This window comes from Rhinoderma darwinii, chromosome 4, assembly GCF_050947455.1.
Source record: "Rhinoderma darwinii isolate aRhiDar2 chromosome 4, aRhiDar2.hap1, whole genome shotgun sequence".
NCBI classification, from domain to species: Eukaryota; Metazoa; Chordata; class Amphibia; order Anura; family Rhinodermatidae; genus Rhinoderma; species Rhinoderma darwinii.
In genome coordinates, this window is record NC_134690.1 from 316,667,413 (window position 1) to 316,686,995 (window position 19,583).

The 19,583-nt window shown below is 41.9% G+C and overlaps 1 pseudogene; it reads right to left on the minus strand.

Annotated features, from left to right (window-relative positions):
* Positions 1–905: 905 nt before the first annotated feature.
* On the minus strand, positions 906–1,024 carry LOC142761553 (5S ribosomal RNA; annotated as a pseudogene).
* Positions 1,025–19,583: the final 18,559 nt, after the last annotated feature.

The window sequence follows — 19,583 nt, forward strand, 5'->3', positions numbered from 1 at the left end:
ACTCCTGAGAATACAACCTTGGAGGTCCTTCCCTTCAGCTTGTAGCCTAGTTCTTTAAAATTATTCTTAAGGCTCCTCCACCTACCATTTAATCTGTCGTTGGTACCGACATGGACCACAACAGCTGGATAATCACCAGCCCCTCCCAGCAATTTGTCCACCCGTTCCACAACATGCCGAACCCTGGCACCAGGGAGACAGCAAACTATTCGGTTGAGGTGGTCTTGGCAACAAATTATTCTATCCGTCTTCCTGATTATAGAATCCCCTACAACTACCAACTGTCTTGCCTTACCTGCATTACCATCCCGCCAACTACTAGCTGGGCTGTTCTCCCGGCTGTTAGGGAGATCAGTATCCACTTGGGCTGCCATTTCTGAGACTGACACCCTCGCATCATCACCCAAACTTGGCAATTTTGCTTGGAATGTCAGAAACAGGATTGGCCTTCCTTTTCTTGGACCTCTTTCTACTGCCCCTAATTACATCAACCCAGCTACTTGCCTGATCCTGCTCACCCATGTCTTCACCCTCCATTTCTAACCCACTAACTGCATGCTCCGTGAGCAGCATGCTTCGCTCAAGATTGTCTGTCGCCCTCAGTGTTGCATTTTGCTCCTCCAGATCCTTAATGCGAGCTTCCAGGTGACCAACATGCTCACATCTGCCACAGAGGTATTCACCCTGGAAGTCAGGCTCCAGTTGTGCATACATATGGCAAACGGTGCACTGAAGAAAACCTCCAATCTTGCTGGCCATTATCCCAGTTACAAAAAAACAGCGAACAGTTGTTAATGCAAAAAGAATAGAAGAGTACTTACTGGGGCTTTAACTCCTCTTTTCAACTCCGGTGTTTGTAACTCCACTTGATATACAAACCACTTGTTTAGCAAGGCCACCAGAGCAGCCAACAGCACCACAGATTCCCAGACAGTCTCCCACACTGGTACTAGCAAGGCCTTAAGCTGTCTAACTTCTGCGATCTGACGAGAGCAGGCACATCAAGCTTAGAATGGCCATTGGCACTTTTATTTTGGTGCCATGGCTGTTCTCAAAAACTTTGATGACGAAATCAATGTTCAACCACTTAAATGGTTTTGTTTTGAATATTCAAAAGCACGAAAGGCATGGGTCGTGAAAACATTGTATGAGCCAAGATCACAAGAATTTCTTTAAAAAATTCTGTTGAATATTATAGATTTTGCAGCTGGAAAAAAACATAACAATTGGGAATCAAATGTACCCACACTACCACTAAACATAGCGCCTGTTGAGAGACCACCAAAAGAAGAAATGTTGCATACATTTTTGTCTAGATTCTAATCTAAAAATATATATAATTGTTCTTTTTTTTTTGTAAATCCTTTGTTTATTGATTTTGAAATATAAGTAATGAATGATGATGAAAGATAAAGTCCACCATCCAGACTTCTTTGTAATAAATTCTCCGTAATATATATAGAAAAGAAAAGTAGATCCGGAGTTTTTTGTATATAAAATATAGCTTTTACTTGTTTCTCTTAAAAAATTACTTTAGAAAAAACATAAATGTACAGACAATATATATAAAAAGTAGCAAGTGTACTGATTTTTTGATGCTCATTCATAGCCTGTATCCAGTATCGTGAGGTGATACGACATTAACAGCAGTTCATGCGTGTATATAATGAATAAAGAGTGTTCATCAATTTTTATGTCTAGAGATCCTTTCCAGTTAGTGACCAACAGGTACAAGAGTATGGAAGACTCATGCTGCAATTACAGCAGCAGCTGGGTCTTCTCCTCCAGACGAGACTGTCTCAGCGTCTCGTTTCTATGGGAACACATATCTCCACAGCGGCGCACGCTAGAGCGCCGATGTGTGAAGAGATCTGCTTTCTCTCCTTGAGAAGGAGAGATTTACTGTTCCCATCTACACAAGGAGCGATGTCTACATGGACGGCATATACTATTAGTACACTTTGCGGTGTAGATTAATCATCGCTCCTCTACTGACACAAGCCCACTGACGTCATGGGGGTGTGTTAGGGGAAGGGGACGAACCATTGTGGGTTTATAGAGGACAGGGAATTCCCTGCCATTGACGTCAGACGCCAGGAAACAGGCGCCAGATAAGGAACTACAGACTTACCTGAGCAATTTCTTGCCACTGCAAGCACGCCTGCAGACATACAGCCTGTTTGATTTGCTCCAGCACTCCTGAAAATTTGGATTTAGCTGGGTATGGCCCCTCTCCCCTGAAGAATCATGTGGCCGTGAGGAAACGCGTTGGGAGATTTTATCTATACTACGAGAGTTCACAGAGGAGATCCTTTATACATACAAGGAGAGCTTTTTCCTGATACATTGGACAGCAAGCTTTAAAGGTTGTCAGAGAAAACGGATGACATCCATACGGGTAGGGGGGCATTGAGCCCCATACTCTTGTACCTGTTGGTCACTTATTACCTGTTGGTCACTAACTGGAAAGGATCTCTAGACATAAAAATTGATGAACACTTTTTATTCATTATATACACGCATGAACTGCTGTTAATGTCGTATCACCTCACGATACTGGATACAGGCTATGAATGAGCATCAAAAAATCAGTACACTTGCTACTTTTTATATATATTGTCTGTACATTTATGTTTTTTCTAAAGTAATTTTTTAAGAGAAACAAGTAAAAGCTATATTTTATATACAAAAAACTCCGGATCTACTTTTCTTTCCTTTTGATTTTGAAATAACAACAACATATAAAGACAATGCAAGTTCCATCAGACAAAGTTATAGGCAAGCACAAAAAATAAGTCTTTCATATCCAATGACCAATAAATGGGATAGTCCCACAAATAATATGACCTGTATATACCAAGGAGCTCACACAGAACACATAAAATACAAACCAGTGACATACAACAGCAAAAGCTACAATCTTCTGTAATCTCTCAGAATTAAAAGAAAACAATATTAGGAATATTACCAATATTATCAGTCTCCAAAATAAAACCCGACACATCCCCATAAATCTCAATAGAAAATTTCTCCAAGGTTGCCAAGTGCGAAGCAAAGAATTTCTCCTGAAAGTATTTCATCCCACTAGCTCCTCCAACCTATGTATTTGATGCATCTTGGCCCACCATTGCTCAATCAAGGGAGGTTCAGTATCTATCCACCTCAATGGAATCAACATTTTCGCTGTGGCTATCAAAAATGTGATCTAATCCTTTTTTGACGGATTAAAATTAGAAGTAGGCAACCACAACAGTATCAATTTGGGATCAAGTCGTATCTCCTTACCTGTAACATCTTTAATGGCCCTTCCCACCTGGGTCCAAAAGTTTACAATCCTAGAACGGGACCACCAAATATGTGAAAGTGACCCCGCGACTTGGCCACATCTCCAACATAAATTTGTGGGTGAAAGTTATGCAGATACACCTGGTAACTCACACATCGTGAAAAACCATGACTACGAGACAACACAAGCAATACCTCCTTCTCAGACAATAGAACATCTAATTCCCTCTCCCAATCCGCCAAGAAAGTGGGTTTTTATGGGGTAAGATAAAGAAGAAGATCCTGATATTTGGTGGATAATGGTTTAGAAGGCATTGAAGGCAAAAGCGTATAGTTTTCTATCCAGGTCGGATCTGGGTATGGGGAGGGCTTAGTGGAGTAAAACTTGCAACATGTCGAATTAAAATCATGTGTATGGAGGAAAGTCAAAGAGGAAGCATACAGATCAGTATCAGGTAGCACTGTCAGCAGAGAATTCAAATCTGGGGCGGTTGGACATTTAACAACCTCATTAATTGTCAAAACATTAAGTAAAGGCCATAACGAGGAGTTAATATCTGTAGTCCCATCAGTATATATATATATATATATATATATATATATATATATATATATATATATATATTTCTGACATGTTTTGAGCATACCCCTAGTTAAATTGCTGATCAGTATCCCCTTCGGGGGGGGGGGGGGGGAGAGGAAGTTTAACCCATAACAAAGGTAGCAGCTCTTCCGAGAGGACCTCCCGCTCAATATCCAGGTATATGGATTTAAATGAAGGATTAACCAACTGCGCCCAACGTGATTGTTGAATAACTTCATAATAATTTCTTAAATCTGGCAGTGAAATACCACCCTTCTCTTTTTTAAGTATAAGAAATCTATATGCGATCCTGGTATGTTTCCCATTCCATAAGAATTGGATAAAAAGACTTGTAAAACTAGAAAATAAACTGGATGGGAGATCAATCAGTAGTCTCTGTAAGATATACAGGATCTGAGGGAGCACATAAGTAGCCAACAAGTTCTTCCTGCCTATCCCGGATAAATAGGGAACTCTGAGTTGGGAAAGACATTTTTTCGGTTTTCGGCAAAAGGGGAGCAAATTTCAGGGAATAAAGTTTAGTAGTATCAGCCGATCATTACCACCAAATACTTGATGGCAGTAGGAGGCCATTTAAAAGGAGCAATGGTTTTAATTTTTGCTACCCTTCACAAAACCCACCTGCTCATCTCCCACCAGTTGGGGCAAAAAAGGTTGGATACGATTGGCCAAAAGTTTAGCCCACCATTTTAAATCACAGTATAAGAGCGAAATAGGTCTATAACTCCCACACTGCTCAAGATCCTTACCCTCCTTAGGAAGTATGGTGATAAAAGCCTCCAAAGATTGGTTGGGAACGGGGGATCCCGAGAGCAGGGAATTACAGACCTCTGTGAATTTAGGAATTAAGAGATGTCTAAATTTTTTATAGAAGGAAATGGGTATGCCATCTGGTCCCGGACTTTTACCTGATGGGATAGAGTCTAATGTCTTTTCCACTTCCTCTACCGTGAACGAGGACAAAAGCTGGGAATGATTTATACCAGACAATTTAGGTGTGAACATGGAGGATAAGAAGTATTCCACCCTCTCTACCCTGTCCTGAGGTGAGATAGAGATCCCCTCGGAAGAGCCATCCAAGTTATATAGGGTTGAGTAGAAAGCATGAAAAGCTTTAGCTATGAGGGGAGTAGAGGTGACCCTAAGTCCCTGAGCATTTTTTATGGCTTCTATGAATGTCCTAGACTGTCTTTGTCGGATCAATAGAGTCATCAATTTGGATCCCTTGTCCGCATGAAAATAAGTCTGACTACGGGCATTTTGAAAGGCCTTGACAGCCTTAAAATTAAGAAGATCTTTAAGCTCTTGATGGAGAGAACAAGGGTCCCTGTACTCCGAAATTGAGCCCGTCCTTTTATTAGAAGTTTCAATGTAGATATGTTGGAAAGCAAAGCATTAATTTTAACTGGGAAGGAGTTTTTCCAACATTTTAAGAACAATAGATTTATAATTTTATTTCGGATTAGGATGCATTATAAAAAAATATGACTCAATTTGGGAATAACCCTTTAATATTTATGGTTGTGTGTTATTTGTTTATCTCTGTAAAACATTAAATATAATCTAGAACAGAAAATTAAGACAAAATAGACTGGGCCACAAATCTGCACATACAGCTATGAATACTTTCCTTGTTTGCTTTGTGCCCAAGAAAGGATATGTTATTTATCTGGCAAAATATCACAGGCTCAAAATGTACATTTTCTTTGCATTGAAGTTCAAATAACTAGAAATATTTATCAATAATTATTAATCAGGAATTCTCATTATACAGTGTAAGGGGAAATAAAGATCAATAAAAATACATCACTGGTTGGGTGCTCTCATATTACTATTCAGAGCAAAATGCTTTATAACTGCACATGAAACCGCTTTAGGCCATACATTGCCATTTACAAAATACAGTAGATGGATTTCAATGACATATTTAAAGTTAGCAAGTATTACTGAACTATTAAGCTGGAGACTTAATTGTATGAAAAGGCTTCTTTACCCTTTATAAATATTGCATACAATCTTTAAAAGGAAAATAGGTAAAATGTTATTATTATTTATTATTATTATAAAAGTGCCCCCCCTCCAAAATGAAATAATGCTTACAGCATTAATAATTAAAGCAGAGCAATCACCTGTGTATAAAAGATAGAATAAAATGACATACATAGCTCAGAGGCAAGAGTTTCTAATCCTGGACTATCCGTTTAATGTGTTTTTTTAACCCCTTAAAAACCAGACCAATTTGAGTTTTTTCATTTTCATTTTTTCCACCCCGCCTTCTAAATGCATTAACATTTTTATTTCTTCGTTGACATAGAGGCAGAGGCCAGAGGCAGGGCTTCAACGGAGTACAAAGATGGTAGACCTGGGGTTCTTCATTAGGCCCGCAGGCTGCCATCACAACCATCGCCACCGGCCCGGCCGATCCCGTCCTAGGGGGGGGGGGCGCTATGGCGTGTTTGAGGGGGCGCCTCCGGATTTTAACAATTTAAATGCCGTGGTCGCGATTGACTGCGGAATTTATGGTGTTAAACGTGCAGAATCAAAGTGATCTTTGATTCTGCCTGTTGCAGTGAGGTGTCGGCTGCAGTGAGCCTGCTCCATAGTTCCACTTAACGGCTACCACGTACATGTACGTGGTATGTCGTTAAAAAAGTAGAAAAAGTAAAGATGCCCTATACTGTAGGCCAAAGATACAGGTTTGAGAAACTGCGGCCAAGGATAAAAAGAGTAATAAATAGGCTAAGAACGACAGGTCCCATCTGTGAGGAGACACATAATTGAAAAAGAACACCACTTGGAGGCTGTATATAAGCCAATATCATTATATGTACCAGTCTGTATATTGCGGAGACTTCCTCCCTTCCATATCGTCCGCTGCTGTCTTCTTTTAGGCGGCAAACTATACCGTGGAATGCAGCAATCTATGTTACTTAGGTTTTGCCCCGCCCTTTAGTGGCTGTTTTACCAAAAGACTCATCACTCTAGTCTGCCCTAGCAACTGTTCCCCAAGCAGGATTTTTAAAGGCGTGGGGGGGTTCCAAATGAATACATTTAATACACGTTATTTTTGCCACGCTCCTGCTACCATATGATGTTTAAGCTAGGAGTATTGGTCTGCACGTATCCACAATCTGAGCCCTTTATATTACAGGCTCTAATAAAAAAAGGGCTGGGCGATATGTGTTGACTTATAGTAATAGCGTAAAAAAACAGCGTAGATAGTGGCACACTCAGTACCCTTTGTAGATGCTGCCCCACACTGCCCCCTATAAATGCTACACACAGCCCATGTAGAGGGAGCCAAACACTGCTCCCTGTAGATAGTGCCACTCTCAGCTTCCTACATTAGGCTTAGATACAGGGTCCAACAAACAGTATCACACATGCACATGGGCCCTGTATCTAGGGCCCTGTATCTAAGGCCCTGTTCACATCACCGCTGCCCTTCCGTTGAGGGGTTCCGTCTAGTTAACCCCTCAACGGAAAGGCAAATGGAAACCTTAGCTTCCGTTTGCATCACCATTGATCTCAATGGTAATGGAAACTTTGTTAAAGATCTCCGTTTGGGGGGATATTAATTTGTATCTATAGGGGGCCATGTGTAACGCTCTCTACGGGGGGGGGGGATGCGTGATATCTACAGGGGGCTGTGTGTGGCACTATGTACAGGGGGCTGTGTGTGGCGCTATCTATGGGGGGGTGTGTAATAACTACAGGGGCTCTGTGTGACACTATGTACAGGGGGCTGTGTGTGGCACTATGTACAGGGGGCTGTGTGTGGCAATATCTATGGGGGGTGTAATATCTACAGGGGCTGTGTGTGTCACTATGTACAGGGGGCTGTGTGTGGCACTATGTACAGGGGGCTGTGTGTGGCACTATCTATGGGGGGGTGTGTAATATCTACAGGGGGGCTGTGTGTGGCGCTATGTACAGAGGGCTGTGTGTATGTGGTGTTTTACAGTGTGTGGTATTATTATATTCTGGCGCGCAGTGTTTGGTGTGATTATATTTAGGGGTACAGTATGTGGCACCATGATAACTTTATTTTCATTTATAGGTGTGGAAGTGTTGGAAAAGTGAGGAGTCGAAGACATCTGAGTGGCAAATTCTGCAGAAATCAGTCATAGCCGGGAGAAGTCGTCATGTGCTCTGGACCGGATGGAGAAGAAAAGAGGAAAAAAACCACTAGAATCTTAGACGTCGTCACATGTGAGTCACTAGATATATAGAGAATCTGTCACCTCTCCTGACATTTTTATTATAGGACATCCTTGTATTTCACATTAAGTCTTTCTGCAGTCCAGGACTAATAGACAATTCCCCTTGGCAGGGCACAGTGTGATACTGTCAGTATGTAGGGGCACAGCCCTGTGACAAGGGGAATCCGTAACACCCATTTGTTAATGCTTGCCCAAAAAGGTAGTGTTAAAAATAGTTACGGCGCGGCAGGGCGGCGGTGCGCAAGGGGGGCCCAAGTTTGGGTACAATCCCAGGGCCCATCGTCTACTTAATCCGCCACTGGTTTTAGCCACAGACATAAATTATTATTTTTTTTTACAAAACATTATGGAAAGTTGTATGAAGTATTAAGTGCAGTGTGGGATTTTGACAATGTGCCAGGTGTTTACTTTTAGAAAATATAAGGGTATGGGGATATTATTTTTATAATTCATATTTTAATTGCATATATCAAAAGTGGGAAAGTTCTTTCGGATCCCTTGGCATCAAAAGGGTTAAATAAGCTTTTCGATAAATACACTCATTTGTAAGTCTATAAAGTATAATCTGTTTATTGCCCAACTGTTGTTGTGACTCATGTTATTCAACATACGGCAAGAGAATTGGGTGAAATTTGGTTATATTGGACTCGTTATTGATTTGAGAAGAATTGTACGCACAGCTGCAGAAATTGCTCTTCTTTACTTTCATTAACATAGATTAAACAGCTTTCAAAGCTGCGTCACACAGCCACGTGAAAAACGATGACAGTATCATTAGTGAATTGCATTTTACAAATGCAGGACTATTTCCTAACTAATTGCAAATCTGGTGTTTGTGACACCTCAAGATTAATATTCCATTTAGAGAGAAAATAAAAAAAGATAAATGCTGGAAAGAAAATTATCAGTAAGCAGAGTGTAGAGATACTAACAATGATTATAATTACCTTTTATACTTATTTCAAGTGAATAGGAACAGATCTGCAGTAACCCAGCACGTCCGATACACATTGGTCGGAGCCATCTGCTTCCAGCACCGACCCTGCATAGAGTCCGGAGCCTGGAGGCAGCCGAAATAGCTGATCAGTCGGATGTCGGACCCACACTGATCATATACTGATGACCTATACTGTGGATAGGTCATCAGTATAAAAGAAACAGCCCCCAGCCTCGACAACCCCTTTAAACAATAACAATTTGTCTGACTGTAGCCAGCACAAGAGGGAGCATAGACACTTACTGCATACTGTTTTTTATATTGTGTTCAATGTATAGCAGAATGAAGTAAACTGTTAAGTACCCTTTTGTGGGAGATCCAGGCAGCCAGAATATTATCATGTAACTCTATGACTATAATGGGGATTTGAAGCTCCGTATCAGAAACATCTCAACAATATAAAGGCTTATCAAGCAATGAATGTACACAGATACTTGAATTTAGATTAAAAAATTAAATATATAAATAAATATATATATACAGTGAAGGAAATAAGTATTTGATCCCTTGCTGATTTTGTAAGTTTGCCCACTGTCAAAGACATGAACAGTCTAGAATTTTTTAGGCTAGGTTAATTTTACCAGTGAGAGATAGATTATATTAAAAAAAGAACAGAAAATCACATTGTCAAAATGATATATATTTATTTGCATTGTGCACAGAGAAATAAGTATTTGATCCCTTTGGCAAACAAGACTTAATACTTGGTGGCAAAACCCTTGTTGGCAAGCACAGCAGTCAGACGTTTTTTGTAGTTGATGAGGTTTGCACACATGTTAGATGGAATTTTGGCCCACTCCTCTTTGCAGATCATCTGTAAATCATTAAGATTTCGAGGCTGTCGCTTGGCAATTCGGATCTTCAGCTCCCTCCATAAGTTTTCGATGGGATTAAGGTCTGGAGACTGGCTAGGCCACTCCATGACCTTAATGTGCTTTTTTTTGAGCCACTCCTTTGTTGCCTTGGCTGTATGTTTTGGGTCATTCTCGTGCTGGAAGACCCAGCCACGAGCCATTTTTAATGTCCTGGTGGAGGGAAGGAGGTTGTCACTCAGAATTTGACGGTACATGGCTCCATCCATTCTCCCATTGATGCGGTGAAGTAGTCCTGTGCCCTTAGCAGAGAAACACCCCCAAAACATAATGTTTCCACCTCCATGCTTGACAGTGGGGACGGTGTTCTTTGGGTCATAGGCAGCATTTCTCTTCCTCCAAACACGGCGAGTTGAGTTAATGCCAAAGAGCTCAATTTTAGTCTCATCTGACCACAGCACCTTCTCCCAATCACTCTCAGAATCATCCAGATGTTCATTTTCAAACTTCAGACAAGCCTGTACATGTGCCTTCTTGAGCAGGGGGACCTTGCGGGCACTGCAGGATTTTAATCCATTACGGCATAATGTGTTACCAATGGTTTTCTTGGTGACTGTGGTCCCAGCTGCCTTGAGATCATTGACAAGTTCCCCCCGTGTAGTTTTCGGCTGAGCTCTCACCTTCCTCAGGATCAAGGATACCCCACGAGGTGAGATTTTGCATGCAGCCCCAGATCGATGTCGATTGACAGTCATTTTGTATGTCTTCCATTTTCTTACTATTGCACCAACAGTTGTCTCCTTCTCACCCAGCGTCTTACTTATGGTTTTGTAGCCCATTCCAGCCTTGTGCAGGTCTATGATCTTGTCCCTGACATCCTTAGAAAGCTCTTTGATCTTGCCCATGTTGTAGAGGTTAGAGTCAGACTGATTAATTGAGTCTGTGGACAGGAGTCTTTTATACAGGTGACCATTTAAGACAGCTGTCTTTAATGCAGGCACCAAGTTGATTTGGAGCGTGTAACTGGTCTGGCTGAACTCTTAATGGTTGGTAGGGGATCAAATACTTATTTCTCTGTGCACAATGCAAATAAATATATATAATTTTGACTATGTGATTTTCCGTTTTTTTTTAAATATAATCTATCTCTCACTGGTAAAATTAACCTAGCCTAAAAATTCTAGACTGTTCATGTCTTTGACAGTGGGCAAACTTACAAAATCAGCAAGGGATCAAATACTAATTTCCTTCACTATATATATATATGTGTGTGTGTCACGTAGGGTTCGTGGACCCACAGGGCCGCACCGTTTTGGCGGTATGGCAGCTGGCCAACAGGGTGCATGTCAGAGTCTATAGTTCATATAGGGTACCTTTGGCAGCTCGGAGAGTAGCAAGGCAGGCTTGGCTGGGACTAGGCAGCAGGTAGACGTCAGGCGTGGAGTAGCGGGACAGGCATGGTATACAGCACAGCACGGCAACAACTCAACACAGCACTAGATCAGGATACAGGAACAGGGAACACTGGGAGCAGTAAACACTAGGGGACTATTTGCAAGACAAACTTAGGATACGACAACAACGCTCAGGCGTGGGAGGAAGCGGCAGAGACCTTCTTATAGCCCAGGGTACTCTGGAAGCAATCAGCTAAATCTCCCACATGTGTGCGCTCTGGCTTCTTGAGTCTGGACTGAGCTCGCGAGCGCACCCTGGGGGTCACTGTGGAATAGGACGGCCGTATGTGCAGACATCTCTGGAGAGAAGGGAGTCGACTGGATGGAAGGAGTTCGTGGTCAACGACCATGGACGTTACTATATATATATATATAAGTGCTTGTTGAATGGTCAACTTGTAGGAAGGTAATACTCCATAATGACACGAATGTATAGGCGAGCTATCATTAACTAATGGCTACCCTCTTTCCACCATGTGCTTTGTGAGAACAGGGCATCCTGTCCTTCTATGCCATCAGTGCTGTCACTTGGGTAATTCAAACTGACACCACCTTTTGACTAGAGAATTATTTATGTAAAACAGACAACACTTATCGCTCTTAACGAAAAGCTCCATGCATATGGTTTAAAGAGTATGGCCCCATACACACGAATGTGCTTTTGCGGCCGCAAGTCCCCCTAAAATCCACGGGAGAATTGCGGCCCCATTCATTTCTATGGGGCCATGCACACGACCGTAGTTTTTACGGTCCGTGCATGGCCCGGGAGTTCGCACCGCAGAAAGAACGGGCCTGTCTTATTACGGCCGTCTTCTGCGGTCCGGGGTCATTGAAAATAATGGCCGCAGCCATGTGCATGTCGCACGATTTGCGGGCGGCTCGCGGCTGACAGTCCTCAGCCGGCCGAGCCGAAAATCACGGCCGTGTACATGGTTACGGTCGTGTGCATGAGGCCTATGAGGACATTCTGTCTCAGGCTGCTTATTAATATGTGAGGGGCTTCCCCTGCACAACTAGAAGCGGCAGCAATATTTAGGTATGTTCAGCTGATATAATGAAGTCCCCCACTCAAGACTCCCTTTGATTAGTTAAAGTTGAGAAGTGCATGTCATCATGGCACAGGGATCTTTAGACCTAGTGACCGCTCCCAGTATTCAGTAGATGCAATGGACATACTGAGAGAAAATGAGAATTGCTATTTACCAGTAGATCCTAGCAGCAAGAGCACCTGTGATCAGTTTGTTTCAGTCTTGGCTGGGATTGTCTTAAATGGATTACCCCTTAATTGTATTCACATTAGAGAGAAACGACTATAGTGTGGGTAAAGTTGTGAACTGCTGCCCACTCATGTTTAGCACTTTGTGTACAGAAGTAAAAACACTTTACTCCATTTATTGCCAGCATTCATGAACCTTGGTTCATTCTTTGGATTATATTCCATCTTTTAGTTATGGATTTATATTAGTCTCTGGTCAGTACTAAAAATATATATTTATTATACTTTCTGCTCTCTATTAATAATTGGAGGTTTATTACATGCTCTGTTTGCTAATAAGATCTTTCACTGCCAGCTTAATTAAAGAGACTCTGTCACCACATTATAAGTGCCCTATCTCCTACATAAGGAGATGGGCGCTGTAATGTAGGTGACAGTAATGCTTTTTATTTAAAAAAACGATCTTTTTTCACAAAGTTAGGAGCGATTTAAATTTATGCTAATGAGCTTTCTTAATGCCCAAGTGGGCGTACTTTTACTTTCGACCAAGTGGGCGTTGTACAGAGGAGTGCATGACGCTGACCAATCAGCATCATGCACTCCTCTCCATTCATTTACACTGCACTAGCGATATAGATATATCGCTATGTGCAGCCTCATACACAAGCCCGTGTGACGCGCGTGATTAGCGCAACAGCAGTAAAAAGTATGAATGAAAACAGAAAAGAACCACATGCTTTTCTGTTTACAAACATCCAAAAAGTGTCATCGTGATGGCGGCTGTGCGAAAATCACGCAGCCACGCATCATACGAGGCTGACACACGGAGCTGTTAAGTACCTTTTGCGCGCGCAAAACGCAGCATTTTCAAAACGCACACGCTTGTGTAAATCCGGCCTTCGGCTGTGAAAATGGATATCAAGGTTATTTCCACTAAAATGTTGCATTTTTTTCATTTTCATAAAGGAGGAAAAAGCACCCCAACATTTGCAAAACATTTTCCCCCGAGTACGGCAATACCCCACATGTAGTCATAAATGGTTTTTTCATTAGAAATTTATTAACCCTTTCCGGTCTGATCCAATTTTTGCTTTTTCTTTTTTGTTTTTCCCTCCCCGCTTTCCAAGAGCCGTAACTTTTTTATTTTCCATAAATAGAGTGGTGTGTGGACTTATTTCTTGCGGGAGGAGTTGTAGTTTGAATTGAGACAATTTAAAGTACCATTTAATGTACTGGGAAACTGAAAATACAATTCTTTGCAGGCTGAAATTGGAAAAAACTGTGATTCCTCCATTGTTTTATGGGTTTTGTTTTTACTTATTTCACCGTGCAGTAAAAACGACAAATACAATTTTTTCTGCAACTCAATACTAGTACGGTGATACAAAATTTGTATATTTTTTTTAAATTTTACTACTTTTACAAAGTAAAAACTAATTTTTTTTTCATTTTGTTAAACCATATTCTGAGAGGCATAACTTTGTTTATTTTTTTGGTCGATTGAGCAGTGTGAGGGTTTATTGTTTGCGGAACGAGCTTTAGTTTTTATTGGTACAATTTTTTGTCACAAAAAACTTTTTGAGCACTTTTTATTATATATTTTGTTTAAGCCAAGGTGACCAAAAAACAGAAATTTTGAAGTTTTAAACTCTTTATTTTTCGCAGCATTCACCGTTCAAGTTAAATAATGATATATTGTAAGAGCAAGTTCAGACGTGTCGGAATTTTTCCGCTGCAAATGTTGGTGCAGATTTGGGGCAATTACACAACGAATCTGCACCAACATTTGCAAATTTGACAGGTAATTCAGACGTTGCAGATATCACAGCGGACTTGCCACAGATTTCAGTTTTTGCATTGCAAAGGCTGAAATACGCAGTGAAATTCCGCTTCTCCTCAACGTCGTGAGCATGCTGCGAAGGGGAAATTCTGCACCGCAGCCTGATTTCCGCACAGTTATTTTCTGTAACGTCTGAACTAACTTTCCTAAAAATGTATAGTAACAAATGTAAAAATTCCGCCACGTGTGAATGTGCCCTAATAGTTCTGACTTTTACAGACACAGCGATACTTATTTAGTGCATTTTTTTACATTACTTTAGAGATAAAATGGGAAAAGGGTTTGTTTTTGGACTTTAAATATAATTTTTTTTTCACTAACGATAACTATTTACTTTTGTTTTTACGCATTTTATTAGTCCCCCTAGAGGATTTGAACCAGCAATCAGTAGATAGCTGGTACAATACACTGCAATATTAATGTATTTCATTATATTGTCATTTTTACAAGCTTCTGCAACAGCGCGATCGCTGTCCCTGTCCGTTAGTCCCGGGTGTCACTTTAATACACAGCTGACACCCGCAGCGTATAGCGCTGGCTCAGTGCGTGAGTCCGCTCCATACATCATGCCCCACACCACGACAAGCTATTAAGCCGTGGTGCGCGAAGGGGTTAATGCGCAGCGGATGGTGCAGAGTGAAAATTAAAATTTTCCACTGAGATGTCATTTTAGTGCACTATATCTTATGCCCAGTTTGTGCCACTGAAGACAATTACCTCATAAAATATTAACCGGGTTCTCTCGGGTATGGCGATGCCATATCTGTGGATGTAAACTGCTGTTTGGTCACGCAGTAGGGCTCAGAAGGGAGGGAGCAGCATTTGGCTTTCGGAGCGCAAATTTTGCTTGGTAGTAGTTCTGTTTGGCATTTTACTGGTATTTCAGTTTATAATGTGGAAGCATATGTAATCTGTGCGGAGTACATCAGGGTATAATAATAGTGTAAATAAATAAAAATTCAGCAGATAAGAGGCCAGTTAAATGGTGCCCAATCTTATCCGCTTTTGAAACACTGCACATTTTGCATCGCCATATTCTGAGAGCCAGAACTTCTTTATTTTTTCTCCACCGGAGCTGTGTGAGGGCTTATTTGTTGCGGGACAATCTGTAGTTTTCATTAGTACCATTTTGGGGTACATGCGATTTTTTATTTATTTTTTTATCATTTTTTATTACATTTTTTGGCAAGCAGGGTGACCAAATGTTTTTTATTCTTTTTTTTATTTACAGCGCTCACCGTGCACTATAAATGACAATTTTACTTTATTTTGCGGATTGATACGATTACGGCGATACCATACGTGTATAGATTTTTTATGTTTTGCAGCGTTTGCGCAATAAAATTACTTATTTATAAAAATAAATCATTTTTGTGTCACCATATTCTGAGAGCCAGAACTTTTTTATTTTTTAGTCAAAAAAGCTCTCTAAGGGCTTGTTTTTTGCGGGATGTGTTGTAGATTTTATTGGTACTATGTTTGGGTACATGCGACTTTTTGATCACTTTTTGTTCTATATTTTAGGAGGGGTGGTGACCAAAAAAATAGTGATTCTAGAATTTTTTTTTACTTATTTTTTTGCGCTGTTCACCGTGCGGGAAAAATAATATTATAGTTTCATAGTTTGCATCGTTACGAATGCGGTGATACCAAACGTGTACTTTTTTTATTATCTTTTTTTTACTTTTTTTACTTGTCCCATTAGGGGACATTTATACTTGCAGCTCTGATCGCTGCTAGAACACATTGCACTACCCACTACCCATCTTGAAGATCAGGATCAGGTATGGCGGGATTGATTGGGGGTATAATAGGGGGTGCTGGCCCTTATTTAGACCATTTATGTCTTCTCTCACAGAATATATTCTGTGAGAGAAGAGAGAGAACGAACTGCCGCTGTTTTTACATCGATCGCCGTTATTCACTGAATAACGGCGATCACGTGACCGGGGACCGGACAAAACAGTCCTCGATCTGTGCTCTGTGTACTCCGATACCTTCGTAGCTGAGTCCACGGAGTTTAAGCGCCCCCCGGGGGCGCTATCTTATGCCAAGGTGCCGCCATGAAAAGGCGGCGCCTGGCATAAGTACCCTTAATGACCACCGTAAAAACACGTATAGGCGGTCATTAAGGGGTTAAAGGTTTACTTGGCCTTTAATGGAGTATTCCTGTCCCAACTAATTATCACCTATCTACTGGATAGATAACTTTTACATCAGTGGGAGTCTGACTGCTAAGACCCCCACCAATAACCAGAATGGGGGTCTTGTGTCACAATTTCCACAGCCACGAGCGCACTACCAGAAGGCGTTGAATGAAGCCCAGGTTGCGAATGCACCCTGCCACTCCATTCAAAGTTTCTGGCACTGACCGAAATTGCTGAGTTTCGAGCAGTTTCTGTCAGTGCCATAGACCTTGAATGGAGTGGCAGGGAGCATGCCTGACCTGTGCTCTATTCAAAGCCTCCTGGCAGTGGGTTTTGTGGCTCAGTGGGGAATGTGGAACCCCCGTTATGGCGATTGGTGGGGTTACCAGTGATAAGACACCCACCGATCTAAGGGCATGTTCACACGTGGCGGAATTGCTGTGGAATTCCGCTGTGCACAGTCCGCAGTGGAATTCTCCAGCGGCCGTTTTGTACATTTGCATCAATAAATTTTTAGGCAAGTTAGTTCAGACATTGCGGAAAACTCCGCTGCGGACCATAGGCTGCGGTGCAGAATTTGTCGGTTGCTGAGAAGAAGCGGAATTTCACTGTGGATTTCAGCTTTTGCAATGCAAAAACTGAAATCTGTGGCAAGTCCGCTGTGCTATCTGCAACGTCTGAATTACCTGTCAAATATGAAAATGTTGGTGCAGATTCGTTGCGTAATTGCCCCAAATCTGCACCATTTGCAGCGGAAAAACTCTGCCACATGTGAATATGCCTTGAGGCCTCATTTACACGAGCGTAATATACGCGCGTGCGACGCGCGTGCTTTTCACGCGTGTCGTACGCACCTATATTAGTCTATGGGGCAGTGTAGACGATGCGTGAATTTTGCGCAGCGCGAGTGCGTTGCGTAAAACTCACGACATGTTCTATAATCGTGCGTTTTTCGCGCATCACGCACCCATTGAAGTCAATGGGTGCGTGAAAACCACGCATGCCGCACGAAAGCACTTCCGTGCGAACTGCGTGATTCGCGCAAGAGCTGTCAAAAGGATGAATGTAAACAGAAAAGCACCACGTGCTTTTCTGTTTACAAACATCCAAACGGAGTGTCAAATTAGAGATGAGCGCACCGAACTTCACCGGGTTCGGCCGAACTCGTTTTGACCGAACCCGGCAAAAAATGTTCGGGTACGCGACGGCAGGAGACAGTCACTGCCCACGGTGCTAAAAGAGTTAAACTGGTTCAGCACCATGAACAGTGACTTCCGATCACAATATACATATACGTGTAAAAAAAACAAGAGGTTCTGACTTACCGATAACTCCCGGCTTCTTCCTCCAGTCCGACCTCCCGGGATGACAATTCAGTCCAAGTGACAGCTGCAGCCAATCACAGGCCAAGCACAGCCTGCAGCCAATCACAGGCTGCAGCGGTCTCATGGACTGCCGCGTCATCCTGGGAGGTTGGGCCGGATGACAAGAGAGGGACGCGTCACCAAGGCAACGGCCGGGAGACCGGACTGGAGGAAGCAGGAAGTTCATGGTAAGTATGAGCGTCTTTTTTTTATTCACAGGTTGCTGTATATTGTGATCGGAACTCACTGTCGAGGGTGCTGAAAGAGTTACTGCCGATCAGTTAGCTCTTTCAGCACCTTGGACAGTGACGGGCGTCGACTAGCCTCATCTCTATGATGGCGGCTGTGCGAAAATCACGCAGCCGCGCATCATACACGGATGACACACGGAGCTGTCAAATGCCTTTTGCGCGCGCAAAACGCAGCGTTTTTTGCGCGCAAAACGCACACGCTCGTGTAAATCAGGCCTAACAGTTATTACCTATCTAGTGGATAGGTGATAATTTGTTGTGATCAGAATACCCCTTTAAGTTCAAAATTGCCTTATCATTAACTGGTTGCCGACACAGAACGAGAATGCTCGTCCTGAGCAGTGAGTACTTCTCGCATTAGGACGAGCATTCTCGTCCTGTGTTACATAGTTACATAGTTACATAGTTAGTACGGCTGAAAAAAAGACACATGTCCATCAAGTTCAACCAAGGGAAGGGAAAAGGGAAGGAAAAATTTCTACACATAGGAGCTAATATTTTTTTGTTCTAGGAAATTATCTAACCCTTTTTTAAAGCCATCTACTGTCCCTGCTGTGACTAGCTCCTGTGGTAGGCTATTCCATAGATTCACAGTTCTCACAGTAAAGAAGCCTTGTCGCCTCTGCAGCTTGAACATTTTTTTCTCCAGACGGAGGGAGTGCCCCCTTGTTTTTTGAGGGGGTTTTACAAGGAACAGGATTTCACCATATTTTTTGTATGTGCCATTAATATATTTATATAAGTTAATCCTGTCCCCCCTTAGTCGTCTTTTCTCAAGGCTAAATAGGTTTAATTCTTTCAATCTTTCCTCATAACTTAAATTCTCCAAGCCCCTAATTAGTTTCGTTGCTCTTCTTTGTATTTTTTCCAACTCCAGGGCATCCTTTCTATGAACTGGAGCCCAGAACTGAACTGCATATTCTAGATGAGGCCTCACTAATGCTTTGTAAAGTGGTAATATTACATCCCTGTCCCGCGAGTCCATGCCTCTTTTAATACACGACAATATCCTGCTGGCCTTTGAAGCAGCTGATTGACACTGCATGCTGTTATTGAGTTTATGATTTACAATTACACCCAGATCCTTCTCAACAAGTGAATCCGCCAGTGTAGCTCCCCCTAGGACATATGATGCATGCAGGTTGTTGGTACCCAGATGCATAACTTTACATTTATCTACATTAAACTTCATCTGCCAAGTGGACGCCCAAACACTTAGTTTGTTTAAATCTGCCTGCAATTCATGAACATCTTCCATAGACTGAACTATATTACATAGCTTGGTGTCATCTGCAAAAATAGAAATAGTGCTATTAATCCCATCTTCTATATCATTAATAAATAAGTTGAATAAAAGTGGTCCCAGCACTGAACCCTGGGGTACACCACT